This window comes from Tenrec ecaudatus, chromosome 2 (assembly GCF_050624435.1).
Source record: "Tenrec ecaudatus isolate mTenEca1 chromosome 2, mTenEca1.hap1, whole genome shotgun sequence".
In the NCBI taxonomy this organism is placed as follows: Eukaryota; Metazoa; Chordata; class Mammalia; order Afrosoricida; family Tenrecidae; genus Tenrec; species Tenrec ecaudatus.
The window spans coordinates 36,653,356-36,669,908 of NC_134531.1; the positions used below are offsets into that span (position 1 = coordinate 36,653,356).

Below are 16,553 nucleotides of genomic sequence, written 5' to 3' on the forward strand. Positions count from 1 at the left end.
TTATGTTCCCATGGTGCAGAAACTCATTTCTGGGTATTTTAGACCAGGGAGATTTATAGATCAGCATCAGAAACTTCCCTTGGGTTCCTGGGAGAGTAGTAACATTCCAGGAGTTGGATAGATTTAGTATCCACCCTGTTTAAAATACAGGCTCCTGTCAAACCTATGGGTATCCCTGAGTAACCTTCTATTATGGTCCAGCTGTTCCTTAAAAGGAGCCATGGAAAATGTCAGGACACTTTGGAGGGTCTCCGCTATTTTTCTGGGTCACTTAGGGGAGGATATGGTTGAGCAACAGTTCTACAGGAGGCTTCTCAGGAGGATCACCCACCAAATGCTGTTGACAGTGGCCCTGGGGGTCCGGCGTTTGGTGGGAGGGGAGAGACAGGACACCTGGGCATCCGCATGTGGCACACATACTGGATCTTCCTCTAGATCCATCTTCACTAGGAGCTTTAAGACTGATCTGAATGTTTTAGGGCAGAAATGAAACACAATGGAGGTTGATTAGAGGACTCATTTATTCAACTTTTTGATGCTAAAAAAGATAAACCTTTGTTTTTTCAATTGCTGACCACGGAGAAATAAATGTACTAGTCAATTGCACTCAGTGAAGCAGCAGTCAATAGGTCATTTGAGAAATCTGCTATAAAAGGTCTCCTTAAAGTGTTAAAGATTAAAAATATCACCATGAGGGTTAGGATATACCCAAGCCATGCCATTTCACATCTCTCATATACACGTGAAAACCCACCAATGAGTAGGGAAGACTGCCGAAGAATCGAGGCATTTGCATTATGACATTGGAAACAAATATTGGAAATACCATGGACTGCCAGAAGAACAAACAAATCTGTCTCAGAAGAAGTACAGCCAGAGTTCTTACAAGTAAGGATGACAAGACCTCATCTTATAGATTTGGGATATGCCAGGAAAGACCAGTTCTTAGAAAAGGACCCCGTACTTGGTAAAGTAGAGGCTAAGGGAAGAGGGATGCATCTTCAAGGAGATGGATTGACACAGTGGGCTCAAATGATCATGAGGATGGGGAAGCATGGCATGGTGCTTTGTTCCGTTGTGCATTGGATTGTGATGCGTCAGAAATGACTTGCCAGCACCTAACAACAGCTGTCAATCAGCTGGACGAACCTCTTTTCTATAACCACAAAATAAATGTTTGAAACTTCACATCCACCTGCAATGTTTTCCACTTTATTTCAGTAGGGAGTGATGACAATATGTCTCTGCCCGAAGGCCTTGACCCAGCTTCACACCTGGGTCTTCAAGGAACACACTCGGGAGAGTAGTTGGCTTTAGAACCCAAAGACGTGGGTGAGGATTCTTCCAAGCTGTGCCACCTGGAGTGAAACTTTGTCTTCTCTAGAGCTGGTTCTGTAGCCTCCAATTGAGGAAAAACATACTCCTTTTGTCAGACTGAATCAAGGATTCAATGAGATGATGTATGTAAAGCGGTGAACAGACTCTGACACCTAGAAAAGGGAGGCTTGAGGACGATCCTGGGGGAGATACATAAAAATGTAAAATACTGCTAGGCTGTAACACACGTGGACTAAAAACAAAGACACAGTTGTCCTTAGCTGATAAGCTCCATGAGAAGTGAAGCTTGTTTTACTTGCCAGGGCTGGTCAAAGCATCTGACACAGAGCAGAATGTAACACAACCAAAAAGGAAAAACAAAAGATGCCCCAAACCCATGGCCATGGGCTCTATTCTGACTCATGGAGAACCTATAGGTGTGTGATAGTCTAGGTAGACTCAAGAAACAAATCCAGGGAGATTCACATATGTATATAAGAAAGAGGTTTATAGACAAGAGCAACTGAATATTGAGACAACATCCCAGCCCAGCCCAGATCAACTCCATAAGTCCGATGTCAGCCACATGTCTGATACCAATCTATCAAGTCCTCTCCAGATTCACAAAACATATGTGATGAGGTCAAATGTAGGAAGATCACAGCTCAGTGGGTGGGAAGACTTGTAGATACAGTAACATTGTAAGCATCTCAGCGCTGGCAGGGGTCTCCATGTGGCTGTTCCATCTCAGGGCACTAGCATAGTTCCATGTGTCTTGTCAGTAAAGAGTCTCTCAGGAAGTGATCCGAGAGAGGAAGTGTCTCTAGCCTCCAAGGAGGAAAAAATCCAGGATTTCCCAGAATTCTCAGGGGAAGGTCATGCCCACACAAAGGCCTCAATGGCTATGACCTGATAGACAGACTAGACTCCACCCCTTCACTCTGAATCCTTTCAAGTCCCAAATTGACACCAGAAGACTATAGTGTGGGCTTGCTCCATAGGGATATTCTGACTGTAATCTTTAGGAAAGGAGATCATCAAACCTGTCTTCTATTGTGCTTTTGAGGGTGTCAAGGCCACAACCTTTAGATTAGCAGTCAAGTGCAAATAATCTGGCCATCCCAGGTGTGGTAGTTACATCATTTCATGTCAACTTGAAGATATATAAAAGTGTAGGGATGGTGTTCAACCTGTCAATCAGGTTACAGTCTGATGGTGCCTCCTTGTGGGCATGACCTTCTCATAAGGAGGGCCCTGAGAACCTCTCCCTGTTTCTCCGCCTCCACATTCCTCCTGGTCGGTCAATCTGAGACCTGCCAGAGCCTGGTGATAAACTGTGCCATTGGATCCACCTGACTTTGCGCCCACTGGCCTGGGATCTTCCTACATTTTGCATCTTTGCATGTGTGTGTGAGTCTGAAGAGGGACTTAGGAACTATTATTGGGCTTATGGGCTTGAGTTGGACTGGGACAGGATGTTTTCCCCATGAATAATTACTTCTTAATATGAAGTTCATGTATGTATGAGTGTCTTTTGATCTGTTTCTCTAGTCAACCTGGCCTAACACACCAGGACACGTGTTATTTCTTTCTTGGGTGCTGTTGAGTCTATTTTCACCTGAGAGCAACCCCATGTGAGATACAACCGCACCATAGGGTTTTCTAAGCTTAAAAGCAGTTACAGGGGCCGATGGCCATATCTTACTCCTGCAGAGCAGCTGGTGGGTACAAACTACCCACTTTTCTGCTAACAACTAAGCGATTAATACCTGTACCACAAGGGCAGTTCTCATTAGCGCATGAACACCGTCCCCCCCCCAAATAAACACACACACAAAAAAAACTACTGACATTGAGTTGATTCCAATTCACAAATTCATAGCAACCCAATAAAAGGTTTCTGAGGTTGTACATCTTTATGGGAAAAAAACAGCCTCTTCTTCCTCCTGAGTGACTGGTGCATTTGGACCAGTGACCTGTGCTTACCAGTCCAACCTCCACCCCACAGTGTTACCAGGGCTCCTTTACCAGCATACCACACACAAAAACAAACAAAAACCAAACTCAATGCCTTGGAGTCTATTTTAACTCATAGTGACTCTATTTCGTGAATAAATGAATGAGTAAACCCTACATTTCAGTTCAAGACTTCTACTCTTCATTAAAGGTTTTCTTATGCATTCTGATATGTACGCTGAAATTTATTGCTTGACCTACACCTTGGGAACTTTGTCACCTACTTCCTGAGGCCCTAAGTGCATATTTGATTGTTAACAGTAAAGGTAGAGATTTTAGTCCACCTAGAGGGAATACATGGGAATACTGCTTGGGTATACATAGGTGATATGATAAATGAAGAAACAATCAATGCTGTCTAGTATTTTATCTTGCTTAGATCCACAATCAATGCTCATGAAAACAGCAGTCAAGAGATCCAGAAGCACATTGCATTGGGTAAATCTGCTGCACAAGTCTATTTTAGAGGATGGAAAAGCAGAGATTTTACTTTGAGAACTAAGGTGTGTCTTAGTCAAGCTACGGTATTGCCTCATATGCACATGAACGTTGGATGTTGAATAAAGAAGACTGAAGAAGAATAAATGCCTTTGAATTATGGGGATGACAAAGAGTATTAAAAGTCCCATGGATGGCTAGAAGATCACACCAATCTTTCTTAGAAGAAGGAAGGCCAGAGTGCTCCTGAGAGGCCAGGATGGTGAGACTTTGTCTTACATACTTTGGACATGTCAGGAGAGGCTAGTCCTGAAGACATCATGTTTAGTAAAGCATAGGGACAGTGAAGGAGAGGAAGGCCCTCAATGAGATGGATGGATACAGTGGCTGCAACAATGGACTCAAGCAGAGGAATATTTGTGAGGGTGGTGCAGGACCAGGCAGTGTTTTGTTCTGTGGTGCAGAGGGTCAGAGCTGAATCAGTGGCACCTAACACAAACAGAGGTACCTTGGAAAAGTCCCAACAATCTTTCAAAAAAACAGCCATGAAATACCATGTGATCACAGTTCTAGCCTGGCATACATGGAGTCTGCTATAGCAAACAGGACCACTATGTAGTGGTTGTGTGTGTATGTGTGTAGACACATATGTATGCAGGTTTTGGCCATACTCGAGGAGGGTTATAAACTCTGGTAGGCTGCATCTGTGCCTTACACTTCTCAGGAGTGTTTCCCTGGCCTCTTGTCACCACTTCTGACGTCTGATACAAACACTGCATACAGACACACAATAGTGACTGAAATACATACACGTTGAAACACTGCCGTGCCTTTGTGAGAGGACTGAGCGCACGGAGCTTTGGGTCTGCCGACATTCACACTTTTGGCAAATTGGACTGAATTTTATATGTCCTCCCCATCATTTCAGGAGGCTCAGGACTTGACATGTTCTGGCATGTCTTCTTCTGAAAAATCTCTCCACCAATCTGAGCAGGGTGACATGTGGTTAAAGGAGCCTTATTGCCTTTCCATGAAACATATACTCTCAGGAAGTCCCGACTTCAAATTGGGTTGACACCAGCTTTCAGACCTGCGCCAACAGAAAATCCATGCTGCTTTGCAATCACTACCTCTTTGAATAAGAAACCTGGGGATAAACTCATTTGCTTCTCCAGGGCTTTCATTTCAAAGCTGAGCAGGTAAGGAATATGACTCCTGTCTGATCATGTTTCATGGCCACCACAAGTGGCTGCTAAGAGAGTTTGCTTAAGGCTGCAGCTGGGGCTAGTTGGGTGCCTGCCAAGAGCAGGGGCATGATATATTTGTGTGGTACACATGGATGTCTGCTTTCATAGGTGTAATATTCCCATGCATGGCTTTGGGGATAGAAAGGGAGGATGTGAGTACTCTGTTTTCTCCATTGTGGTCTATAGCTTGAGTTGCTGGTCTTTTTTACTTGGCTTCCCACAAGGAAGATACAAATCTTCACAAATACCAATACTTGATACTTGACCTCTTGCCACTGAGTTAATAGTGACTCCTAGAAACCCTATGGAGCCAAGGAGAACTTCCCTGTAAAGTTGCTAGGCCTGAAATTTTTGCAGAATCAGATTTTCACATTTTCCCACCATGAAACAGTCGATGGGTTCAAACCATCAACCTTCTGTTTGGCAGCTAAGCATTTAATCACTGTATCACCAAGGCTCCTTCAATGTTTTTTTCCCCAGCCCAAACCAATTGCTATAAAATCAATTTCGACATATAGTAACTCTATAGGAAAGAGTAGAATTATCCCACAGGATTTCCAAAACTGTAAATTTTTATAGAAGAAGATTGTCACATCTTTCTCCCTCAGAGAAGCTGGTGGATTTAAACTGCTGACCTTTTGATGAGCAGTTGAGTGCTTTAGCCACAGGACTACCAGGGCCCCTTCAGTCCTCTGCTCTGGAGCACTTAAGAAGAAGCATTCCACAGTCCATTCTTGGACTAGTGTGGGGATTAAACATAGGGAGAGTAAGACTTGTGTACACTTAAATCACAAATAATATATATGTTTATGAACTTTCGGAGTTTACAGTTCTATTTTCACCTCTCCTCTCCAAAACGAGTAGTGCAACACCTACATCTGGACTTCTGCATTAAGGAATTGGCTTCTGTAAGACTGCCAGCACTCTCCCCTCATCATTCAAGAAAGAGTCTAGAGTGATGTGATCATTTCAGAAAATCTTGAAAAGAGAGGTTTCGTGACTCAAGCTCTCTATCCAACTCTGTTTTCCAATGATTTAGCAGAAGCTTGTAGACATCTTTTAAGACCCGACATCGTATCTGGCTTTATAGAAGCTTCTAAAAGTTCATGGGCAAAAATGGAATGAAAAGATAATGGCATTTCCCCTACAAAATTTTTGAAGCCCCATCATAACAGAGCACCAATTTGACATGGTAAACCTTCATAGATTTTAATTAAAAGATTTCCCTATGCTTCTCAGAGGTAAGAATTTGTACTTTTAAGAGAATCTTTCCACGTATATGTGTGACTTAGAGCCTGAACGAAACTGTGTGGAGAAAGAAGATAGTATTGACCATATAGTCCAGTGGTTCTCAACCTGTGGGTCACGCCCCCTTTTGGGGGTTGAATGACTCTTTCACAGGGATCGCCTAAGACCATCGGAAAACACATATTTCTGATGGTCTAGGGACTGAGACACTGCTCCTCTATCCGTCTCCAGGCGGGTCTGCTCACATGCAGATATGCCCATACACGAGTACCTGGCATGAAGACTGCTACCCATGCTACACCAGGCTTCAAGACAAAATTTCATTTATTATTTAGAACTAAATATTTCACAATCTATACATAATTACAAATTGTTTTGTGATTAATCACTATGCTTTAGTTATGTTCAATTTGTAACAATGAAAATATGTCTTGCATATCAGATATTTACATTATGATTCATAACAGTAGCAAAATTACAGTGATGAAGTAGCAATGAAAGTAATTTTATGATTGGGGGTCACCACAACATGAGGAACTTTATGAAAGGGAGGCAGCATTAGGAAGGTTGAGAACCACTGATATCGTCCCATCTCAGATTCCTGGGCTTGGATGGTAGGGCATGCAGTAAATTTGGGCTTCTTAGATAGCTCCTTGTTTGTAGATCTCTGCAATCCTCAAGCTGCCCTAATTCCTTGTTGATGGAATAGGTGTTTCCTTTAGACCACTCTGTTGACTGGATTTCCTCTGATTATTTTGGAAATATGCACTTCATCTGTTTTGGGTTCAGGGCTATTTGCCTAACACCGTGTGTGTTCTTTCTAGTCTTTCCTTTTTCACTTTCCCCTAAAAGGAGCTGGGGAATCTTTTGACATACTTTGGGAACTCGGTCTGGATCCCTGGGGCCAATGGTCATACCTCCCATTGGCTCTAATTGTGTTAGAAGTAGACCTAGGATTTGGTTCAATTGTTCTGCCTAACAGCAGGAAGCCTGCTAAAATATCTTAAAGAAGAGCCAATCAAGTGATTAAAGAAACATTTTTATTTTTCAAAAAGAGATCAATACTCTAAGCTCAGCCCTCACTTAATGTCAGACGACCAATATAATCAATTTCAGTAGGCATTATCCTACTCCATCAAGGAAAATCAAGCCATGTTTTCTTCATGTGCACTGCATACATGATGCATAATCAGGATTTAAGTGAGTGAAATTGCAAAGAGTGGAGAGAGTCTATGAAAATCTCATCAGTCAAGATGACAATGAAATGTCAGTTGGCTTAATGGAGTTGGTCACCTGCTGCTTCCAGGAAGCTGGCTAATTCAATTTGTCAACTACAGGCAGATGCTGGGGACTCAAGCTCATTCTTAGAACTCATGAGAACCTAAATTGAATTCCAATGTCTTAAGTTTCTCTCTCACTTTCAGCAACATATACAGCAGGATCTATTGGCCCTGAAGGAGGGTGGTAGTCTGAACGAGTAGAGAATAAATTCAGTGCTACAGAAAACTGGTTAAGCTGCGACCTGTCATGGTCTAACTTGACAACCCCTATAGTGCTGAAACTCCGTCTTTGCACTTAGGAGACCTTTGTAATATACATGGGGGTCAAAAGGGAGTGAAAATTCACCCTGATGTTTACTGTCTCAAGCAGAATTAAAGAGTCATCTTTGTCAAAATGGAAACACAGTTACTTGAATGTGAACTAAATTCTTCCCTAAGTCTTCCATGACGGTGGAAAATGAAATAGAAACTGCCCCACCCAGAACCCTGCTGAACCTACTACCTCTTCAATGAATTCATTGCCCCACAGTGGATAATGTTGGCTTTGAAATTTGCCTGGGAAAGATATTCCGTTGATGTGGACATTTTGTGTGAGGTTGGTTGTCTTGAGAAACAAAACCAGTGATGCTTGGATGTGTATGTGTATATAGAAAAATATTTATATTAAGAAATGGCTCATATCATTGTATGAAGTAGAAGAAAGTTAAACCAGATCCACCAGAACCAAAATACTGCCTTGAGTCTATTCCACCTGAATTTCAAGAATACTTCAAGCACAGATTTGACCCATTGAAAACTAATGACTGAAGACCCGAGGGGCTGTGGGAGGTCATCAAGACCTTCCTCCATGAAGCAAACAGAAGGTCATTAAAAGACAGGCAAGAAAGAAAAGATCAAAATGGATGCCAGCAGAGACTCTGAAACTTGATCTTAATCATAGAGTAGCTAAAGCAAATGGAAGAACTGATGAAGTCAAAGAGCTGACTAGAAAATTTCAACAGGCAGCTCAAGAAGACAAAGCTAAATACTATACTATAATGTGCAAAGACCTAGAATTATGTTGGGGTGGGGTGGGGTGGGGACGGAGAGGAAGAACATGCTCTTAAACTGAAAGAGGTCGAGAATTTTTATTTTTACACCATGACACGTTCCAAGGGTGGCCCGCTCTCTCTGGGTGAACCCATTCCAGGGAGCCCTGCCCTTCACAAAGAAAAGAGAACTCTCCTGGAGACTCCCACCAGCTTCTCTGAGATCTTGCATTACTGCACAAGAAAAAAAAATTAAGCCTTGAGTTGCACTATTGAAAGATTCTATGGACAATGTACTGAATGATACAGGAAGTTTCAAAAGAAGATAGAACACAGTCACTGTACCAAAAGGCACTAGCCAATAGGCCACCATTTGAGGAGATAGCATATGAGCAAGGACAAATGATGCTGAGGGAGAAGGTCAAGATGCTCTGAAACGATTAGCCAAAAACAAGGCTCCAGGAATTGATGGAACACCAATTGAAATGCTTCAACAAACTGATAAAATACTGGAAGCATGAACTTGCCTATGCCAGGAAATTTGGGTGACAGCTACTTGGCTAACTGATTCATATGTGTACCTATTCCAGAGAAAGATTATCCAACAGAATGCTTACAACTATAAAATAATATCATTGATATTATATGCAAATAAAGTTTTGCTGATAATCATCCAACAACAGTTGCACCAATATATTGACAGGGAATTGCCAGAGGTTCAGACCTGATTTAGAAGAGGACATAGACCAAGGGAGATCATTGCTGATGTCAGATGATCTTGACTCAAAGCAGAAAACACCAGAAAGATGTTTTCCTGTGTTTTAGTCACTATGCAAAGGCATCTGATCATATGGATCCTAACAAACTATGGATAACATTGAGAAGAATGGGAGTTCCGTTGTGGTCATGAGGAATTTGTGCATGGATCAAGAAGGAGTTGTGTGACTAGAACAAGGGAATGCTGAATGGTTTAAAATGAAGAAAGGTGTGCAATAGAGTTGTGTCCTCTCACCATACTTATTCAATCTGTATGCTGAGAAAATCATCAGAGAAGTTGGATTATATGAAGCAGAATGGGGGAAAACTTACTAACAACGTTTGCTCAAAGCAAGGAGGACTTAAGGTACTTGCTGACGGGGATCAAAGACTGAAGCCTTCAATATCTATTACAATGACCAAATCTTCACAACTAGACCAATAGGGAACATAATGGTAAACGGAGAGACAGTTGAAGTTGTCAAGGATTGTGTCTTTCTTGGATCCACAGTCAACGCTCAACGATGCAGCAGTCAAGAGATCAAAAGATGTATCGCATTAAGTAAATCTGCTATACAGACCTCTTTAGAGTATTGAAAATCAAGGATTCTACTTCGAGGACTTAGGTGTCCTTGATCCAAGTCATGGTATTTTCCATTGCCTCGTATGCATGTGAAAGTTGGACATTGAATAAGGGAGACCAAAGAAGAATGGACACATTTGAACTGTGGGCCTGGAGAAGAATATTGAAAGAACCATGGACTGCTAAAAGGACATGCCAATCTGTCTGGAGGAAGTACGGCCAGAGTGCTCCTTAAGAGGCAAGAATGGCAAGACCTTCTCTTACATACTTTGGACACGTTGTCAGGAGAGACTAGTCCCCGGTCTTGTTTGGTAAAATAGAGGGGCAGTGAATGAGATGGATTAACACAGTGGCTGCAACAATAAGCTCAGCCATAGGAAAAATTGTAAAGATGGTGTAGGACAGGGAAGTATTTTATTCTGGTGTGATTAAGGTCATATAAAGAACCAACTTGATGACACTTTACAACAACAACAGCACAGTTGTAAAAGTGGGAAAGTCCAGTCCAGTTCAAGGTGGAGGGCCCACTATAAGGTGAAGGCTCCTCCTGACTCCTGTAATTACAGGGGCTGATGGACAAGAAACAGAAAGACAGGAACTTATGGACAGGAAACAGGAAGGCAGGGACTGATGGATAGGGAACAGGAAGACCACAGGCTGGTGGCTCCTGAGCAGAATCGACCAAATTAATCTTAGGTCAGCAGTCAGATAATGGCTCCGAGATTGTCACCCAGTATAACAAGAGGTCAATGAACCGGATGCAGGGCTCAATTCCATCAGTAGAAGTCGGCTAGCTTCCACATACTTTCAAAGTGTACATATATATTCATGCCCTGCGTGAAACCTTCATTAATCATATCATAGCTGTGACTAGATCGTTGTCGTCAGGTGCCATTCAGTGAGTTCTAAGGCTTAACAACCATGTAAACGAAAAGAAACATTGCCTAGTCCTGCGTGATCCTCACTACTGTTGTTATAATTAAGACCATTGTTGCAGCCACAATTTCAATGCCTCTTCGTGGCTACTTCCCTCTTTTTCACTGGCCTACACATGACCAAGAGTGATCGCCTTCTGCACGGTCTGTCTCTTCTGACAACATGTCCCAAATTTGTGAAATGAAGTCTTGCCATCCTTGCCTCCAAAGAGCATTCTGGTTGAAATTCTTCCAAGACAGACCTGTTTATTCTTTCAGCAGCCCATGGTACTTTCAATATTCTTTGTCAACACCAGAGGCCTAATGCAGCTGCCTGTCGATGTACTGCTTAAACAGTTTGAGGATGATATTCAACAATTTTTTTCTTGTGTATATGCTATTGTTCTTTAATTTGAGCATTCTACTGTGTCACTTCTTTGGAATAGGTATGTGTTTCTGGGTTGACTAGAGAAACAAATCCATGATATTGATCTATATGCAAGAAAGCTTTATATCAAGAAATAATCCTAAATTAAGAAGGCATTTTACTTAGTTCAGTTCAACCCACATCCATAATATGATGCTAGTCCATAAGGTCCTCTTCATACCCCATAGCCTGTGCAATGACACAGACTGCAGGAAGGACACAGGCCATGGACCACAGAGTCACGTGGTTGGTGGAAACATGGCACAGGCAGCTCTCATTAGTGCCAGAAATCAGCACGCAGGAAGGTGAGAGGGCAGAGAGAGGTTCCCAAGGTGCTATTTCTAAGAAGATCACCTCCCAACCCCCATGGATGCATCATCAGGCTGTGATCTGATGGACAGGTGGGATTCCACCCCTACTTTCTTATATCTTTCACTTGACATAAAATCATCTTAGTTGGATGATTTCCACCACAGGGTACAAATATGCATCTCTCCCAGTCAGTTGGCCAACTAGTTGTATTTCAAATGTGCTGGTGTAGGTGAGAGTGACTGCTCCAGTGTCTCATCACCCTGTTGAAACATGCCAATTGGTGTGGCATCAATTTCTGCAGCCTTGTGTTTGTGGCTAACACTCTCGGTGTATCTTGGACCTTTCCCTTCAGCACCTTTGCTTCTTGCTCATACACTCGCTACCTGTTGAAATGGTCAGCTAGTTCTTTTTTGGTACAGTGACTCTGAATATTCTTTCTATCTTTTCTCAATATTTCTGCGTCATTCAATATTGTGCCCACAGAATCTTTCAGGATTGCAACTCAAGGCTAGAGTTTTTTCTGGAGTTCTTTTAGTTTAAGATATGCTGGGCATGTTCTTCCTTTTTGGTTTTCTAACTCTCAGTCTGCACATTTTATGATAATATTTGTTTTGTCTTCTCGAGTTGCCCTTTAAAATGTCCTGTTCAGCTCTTTTATCTGATCATCTCTTCCATTTGCCATAGCCACTTTAAAATCAAGAGCAAGTTTCCTAGTCTCTCCGGACACCCACCTTATCTTTCCTTTTTTTCTGTTTTTTTTGGTGACCCTTTGCTTTCTTTGTGTGTGATATTCTTTTTTTTTCCCAACATGGCCAATAGAAACTGTATTACTTTTTATAACGGTGTGGTATGCTTTCTTGCCAGTTGCCTTTGGGCAGGTGTTTTCTGGGCTGGAGCTTTCTGGGCCTTTGAAGGCCCGGCCTTCTGACCTGCAGCTTTCTCCTTCTGGGTGGGAGCCTTCTTGCCGGCAGCGGAGGCGGCAGCCCCCTTCTTAGCTGGAACCTTCGCAGCAGCCACTCCCTTCGCAGCGCTTGCTTTTTTGGGAGAAGCCTTCAGGAGAGCTGCCCTTGGAAGCTTCTTAACTTCATACTTTATTAGCCGGCTCCTCATTTTCTTTGCCTTCATGACTTTAAAACGATCAAATCTGTCATCTTGGCTTTCTTTTCTCTGGCTTCCATCTTTTTGGCCCATCTTGTGGCTGCCCGTTTTGTTTTGATATGCGTCTTCTGCCAGGCTTCTCGGATACACTTCTGTCGGGCACTGTGTGGGAACTTGAGGAGGAAGTCAGTGAGCTGCATACACTTGAAAGGCATGGCCTGCCTCCTTACTTGAGTGTAAGGGCCATCAACCAAAACCTGGTTGAGATAGTTTATTGTGCCAACCTGGCTGATAAACACAGGTGGGATTAATTGAAGGGCGGAGAGATAAATGGCTCGGTGAGCCTCACCTTTCTTGTCTTTAATCATGGGACCAGTGTGAGGCTGCCTTGCTTGTTCTGTGCCTCAATTTACAGACTACACTACCTGTGGGATGCCTAGCCTGTGGACTGTGTCACTGTATTTTGAGGTTCCTTTAACACCACACAACTGGAATTTACATCTCTGGAGCTGGGAACTGATTGTTGGTTACCTGCCTTTCTGTTTGATGCCTGTGCTGGGATAGCCTAGCTCTCTCTACAGAGGGCTACCTGGTGGCCCTCAAGACTTGAAGGACTGCCAGTGTCTCACAACTCTCTCATGGGAGTGAGTTGCACTGAGCCATTTATACTGCTTTATAATTTAACTGTTCATTTCTTGTATTATATATCTAGCTATCTGTATATAATTTAACAGTTCATTTCTTGTATCTATCTATCTATCTATCTATCTATCTATCTATCTATCTATCTATCTATCTATCTATCTATCTATCTATCTTTATATATATATAATTACCAGCAATCTGGTTTTATCTCTCTAGAGAACCCTGTCTAACACACCGATTCTGATCAATCACATCTACAATCGCGACCAGTTTCCCAGCATGAGGTCCAAAGGAGTTGTAGGCCACCCAGCCAACCTCCACGAAGTGCCTGAACACCATCTTGGCGGCGTTTGGTGAGAAGGAAGCATGTATGATATTCTTGATGTCACCCCACAGCTTACCAGATCTTGTCATTGATCTTTAAGGCATCAAAACTGTTCTTGAGATGTTCTAGAAATTCAAGTGGGATAGACTCAAGTGCATATTTTGGCTCTTGTGGACTTGCTTTGATTTTATTTAACTTCAACTTGAACTTACATATGCGCAATCGATGGTCTGTTCCACAGTCGGTCTCTGGATTGGTTGCTGTTACTGACTTTCTCCATTGTCTTTTCCTACAGATATATTCAACTTGATTTCTGTGTGTTTCATCTGGAGAAGTCCACATGGGTTGTCAGTTGCCATTTGGGTGGTTGAAGAAAATTGATTTGTGAGGAAGAATTCATTGGTCTTGCAAAATTCTATCATTTGATCTCTAGCTTCTTTTCTATCATCAAGTCCATATTTTCCAACTACTATTCCTTCCTCTTTCTTTCCAACTTTTGCATTCCAATCACCAATAGCTGTCGATGCACCTGGATTGACTGTTTGGTCAATTTCAGACGGAAAATACTGCTTATGGTTTTTAGGTGCCATTGTGTTGAGTCCGATTCATACTGAGTCTATTCATACTGAGAACAAAACACCTCCCGGTCTTGAATGATCCTCACAATTGTTCCTATGCTGGAGTCTGTTGCTGGGGCCACTGTGCCAATCTGTCTCACTGAGTCCCTTTCTCTTTCTCACGGCACATCTCCTTTGCCACGCCTGATGTCCTTCTCCAGGGACTGTTCTCTCCCGATAACCTGTCCAAAGTATACAAGACAAAGTCTTATCATCCTTGCTTCTAGAAGGTACAGGAATACAAAACTCGGATTCAAAGGTACCTGGAAGGTGCAGATGGCCTGCTTGTGGGATATTAGCTGAGAGGATGGGGGTTGAAATCCATTCATCAGTGCCGGTAAGAAAGGTCTAGCAATCTTCTGTAAGATACAGCTTTTGAGACCCTTGTGGACTCCTGTTATGCTTTTAAGTGCATGGGTCACTGTGAGGCAGAATGGAGTCAATGAAAATAGGTTTCAGTTTGGGTTTATTGCTTGATTGGAGACAACTATAAGAATAGAGTATAGGGAGGGGGATAAAACGAGAGCTGCTACCAAGGGCTCAAGTAGAAAGAAAATGTTTTGAAAATGATGATGGTAACATATGTGCAAATGTGCTTGACACAATATATGAATGTGTGGATTGTGATGAGAGATGTAAGAGCCCCCAATAAAAGTATTTAATAATAATAAAAAAGAATAGAGTATAAACATTGCTCTTTTGGGGGGTGGGAGTGGGGTGGGGCAGATATCAGTGTTAAAACAAGCCTGGCTTAACTTTCCAACCCCCCAAAGCAAAAGTTCAGGTGAACAGGATAATGTCTGGGACTGCCCAAATCATTCGAGAGCATCTGCCTTTTGTAAATGACTTCCTTAGCCTGCTGGTGGCTACCCAGGTACAAGCACTGGCCCTGAAAGAGTAATTCTGAGGTTCTACAGGAGGTAGGGTTATTTAAGAACTTTCTTGGGGCCCTGTGGTACTATTGAATATCAATCTCCCATTTCAGGTTGGGAGTGAGGGCAGGCTAGAGTTACCAAGGAGTGAGTGTCTACATTTTTGTGCCTGGCCTGCCACCCCAGTGAGCTGCTTGGGTAAACAACATCTAAACGGAATATGTGGCACTGCACACGTATTATGGGGCATTTGAGTAGACCCTTGATTTTTGGATACGCTGGATTTCTTGAGTTCACTACAATTTCCCTGTCATGTGTTTTAGATTTTCAAACCAATGAATCAGGAATCCTGGAGCTTCTAGTATTAGAGAACCAACTTTGAACAATGCCAAAGATCCAGGTCTTAGAAAATAGAATAATCTTTGTAACCTGGGTAATGCTTATGGCATTAGAAGGCAGAGGTCTTATGGGGGGACCTGTGTGCAAAGTTAATTGGGTCCACCGGCTACTGTCCTCTGTCTGGATTTGAGACAATCTTGGGAGTAGTTTTATTCCCTACTGTTCCACAACATGATTTTTACCTAGTTTTAGAAAAGCCCTGCCTGGCTGTTATTATGTTCACATTCTCACATCCTTCTTTCCTCCCTGAAACCAACCCATGTCAGCATAGTATAACAGGGCCCCCAATACAAGCCTAAAAACCAGCCCGGTGTCGTTGGGTCAATTTCACCTCAGAGCAGAACTGCCCCAGAGGGTTTCCAAGAGTGCAGTTAGTGGGTTCGAACTCTTCACTACTGCACCACCAGGGTACCTGGGGTCTCTCTGAGGCTTGACGTTCTTTACAGATCAGAAAGTGAATGCAAAGGTGTGGAGTGCAGGCCAAAGGAAATAGAGTGGATCTAGGGTGTTTTTGACAGTTAACAAAGCAGGCCATTAGCTTAAACAACTCGCAAAGAAAATGCATGCTACACATCATCCAGCTGTTTCTACAGGTACTTGTTTGAATGAAACCTATCATATAAGACACCTTCGCTCACCTTCCCTTTTCCTGACTCATTTACTCAAACAAATCATCTCGAACTTACACTACTCTACGCCTTGTTTTATCTATGACAGTTCTTCCTCTCTCTTCCTGGGAATTGTCAGCTCAGGTATGGGATTTGTTGTTGTGTTTTACACGAAATCACAAAGGACCCGCGGGGTTTTAAGGCTACAATCTTCCTAGGAGCAGTCTGCCACATCTTTTCCCCATGAGTTCAAATCACTGGTTTTATGGTTCAGGTTAGTATAATATGATGCCTAATAAATATTTATGGATGAATTCGATTTTTATATCATATAGTAGGAAAAGATTAGGCCCCAAAGAGAACCGAGGTCTTGTGTGCATGCTTCAATTTCCTCATCGGCACCATGAGAGTGATGCTTCAGTC

At 42.6% G+C, this 16,553-nt stretch overlaps 1 pseudogene; it reads right to left on the minus strand.

Moving 5' to 3' along the window:
• Positions 1-12,400: 12,400 nt before the first annotated feature.
• LOC142439944 (large ribosomal subunit protein eL14-like) lies at positions 12,401-13,648 on the minus strand (annotated as a pseudogene).
• Positions 13,649-16,553: the final 2,905 nt, after the last annotated feature.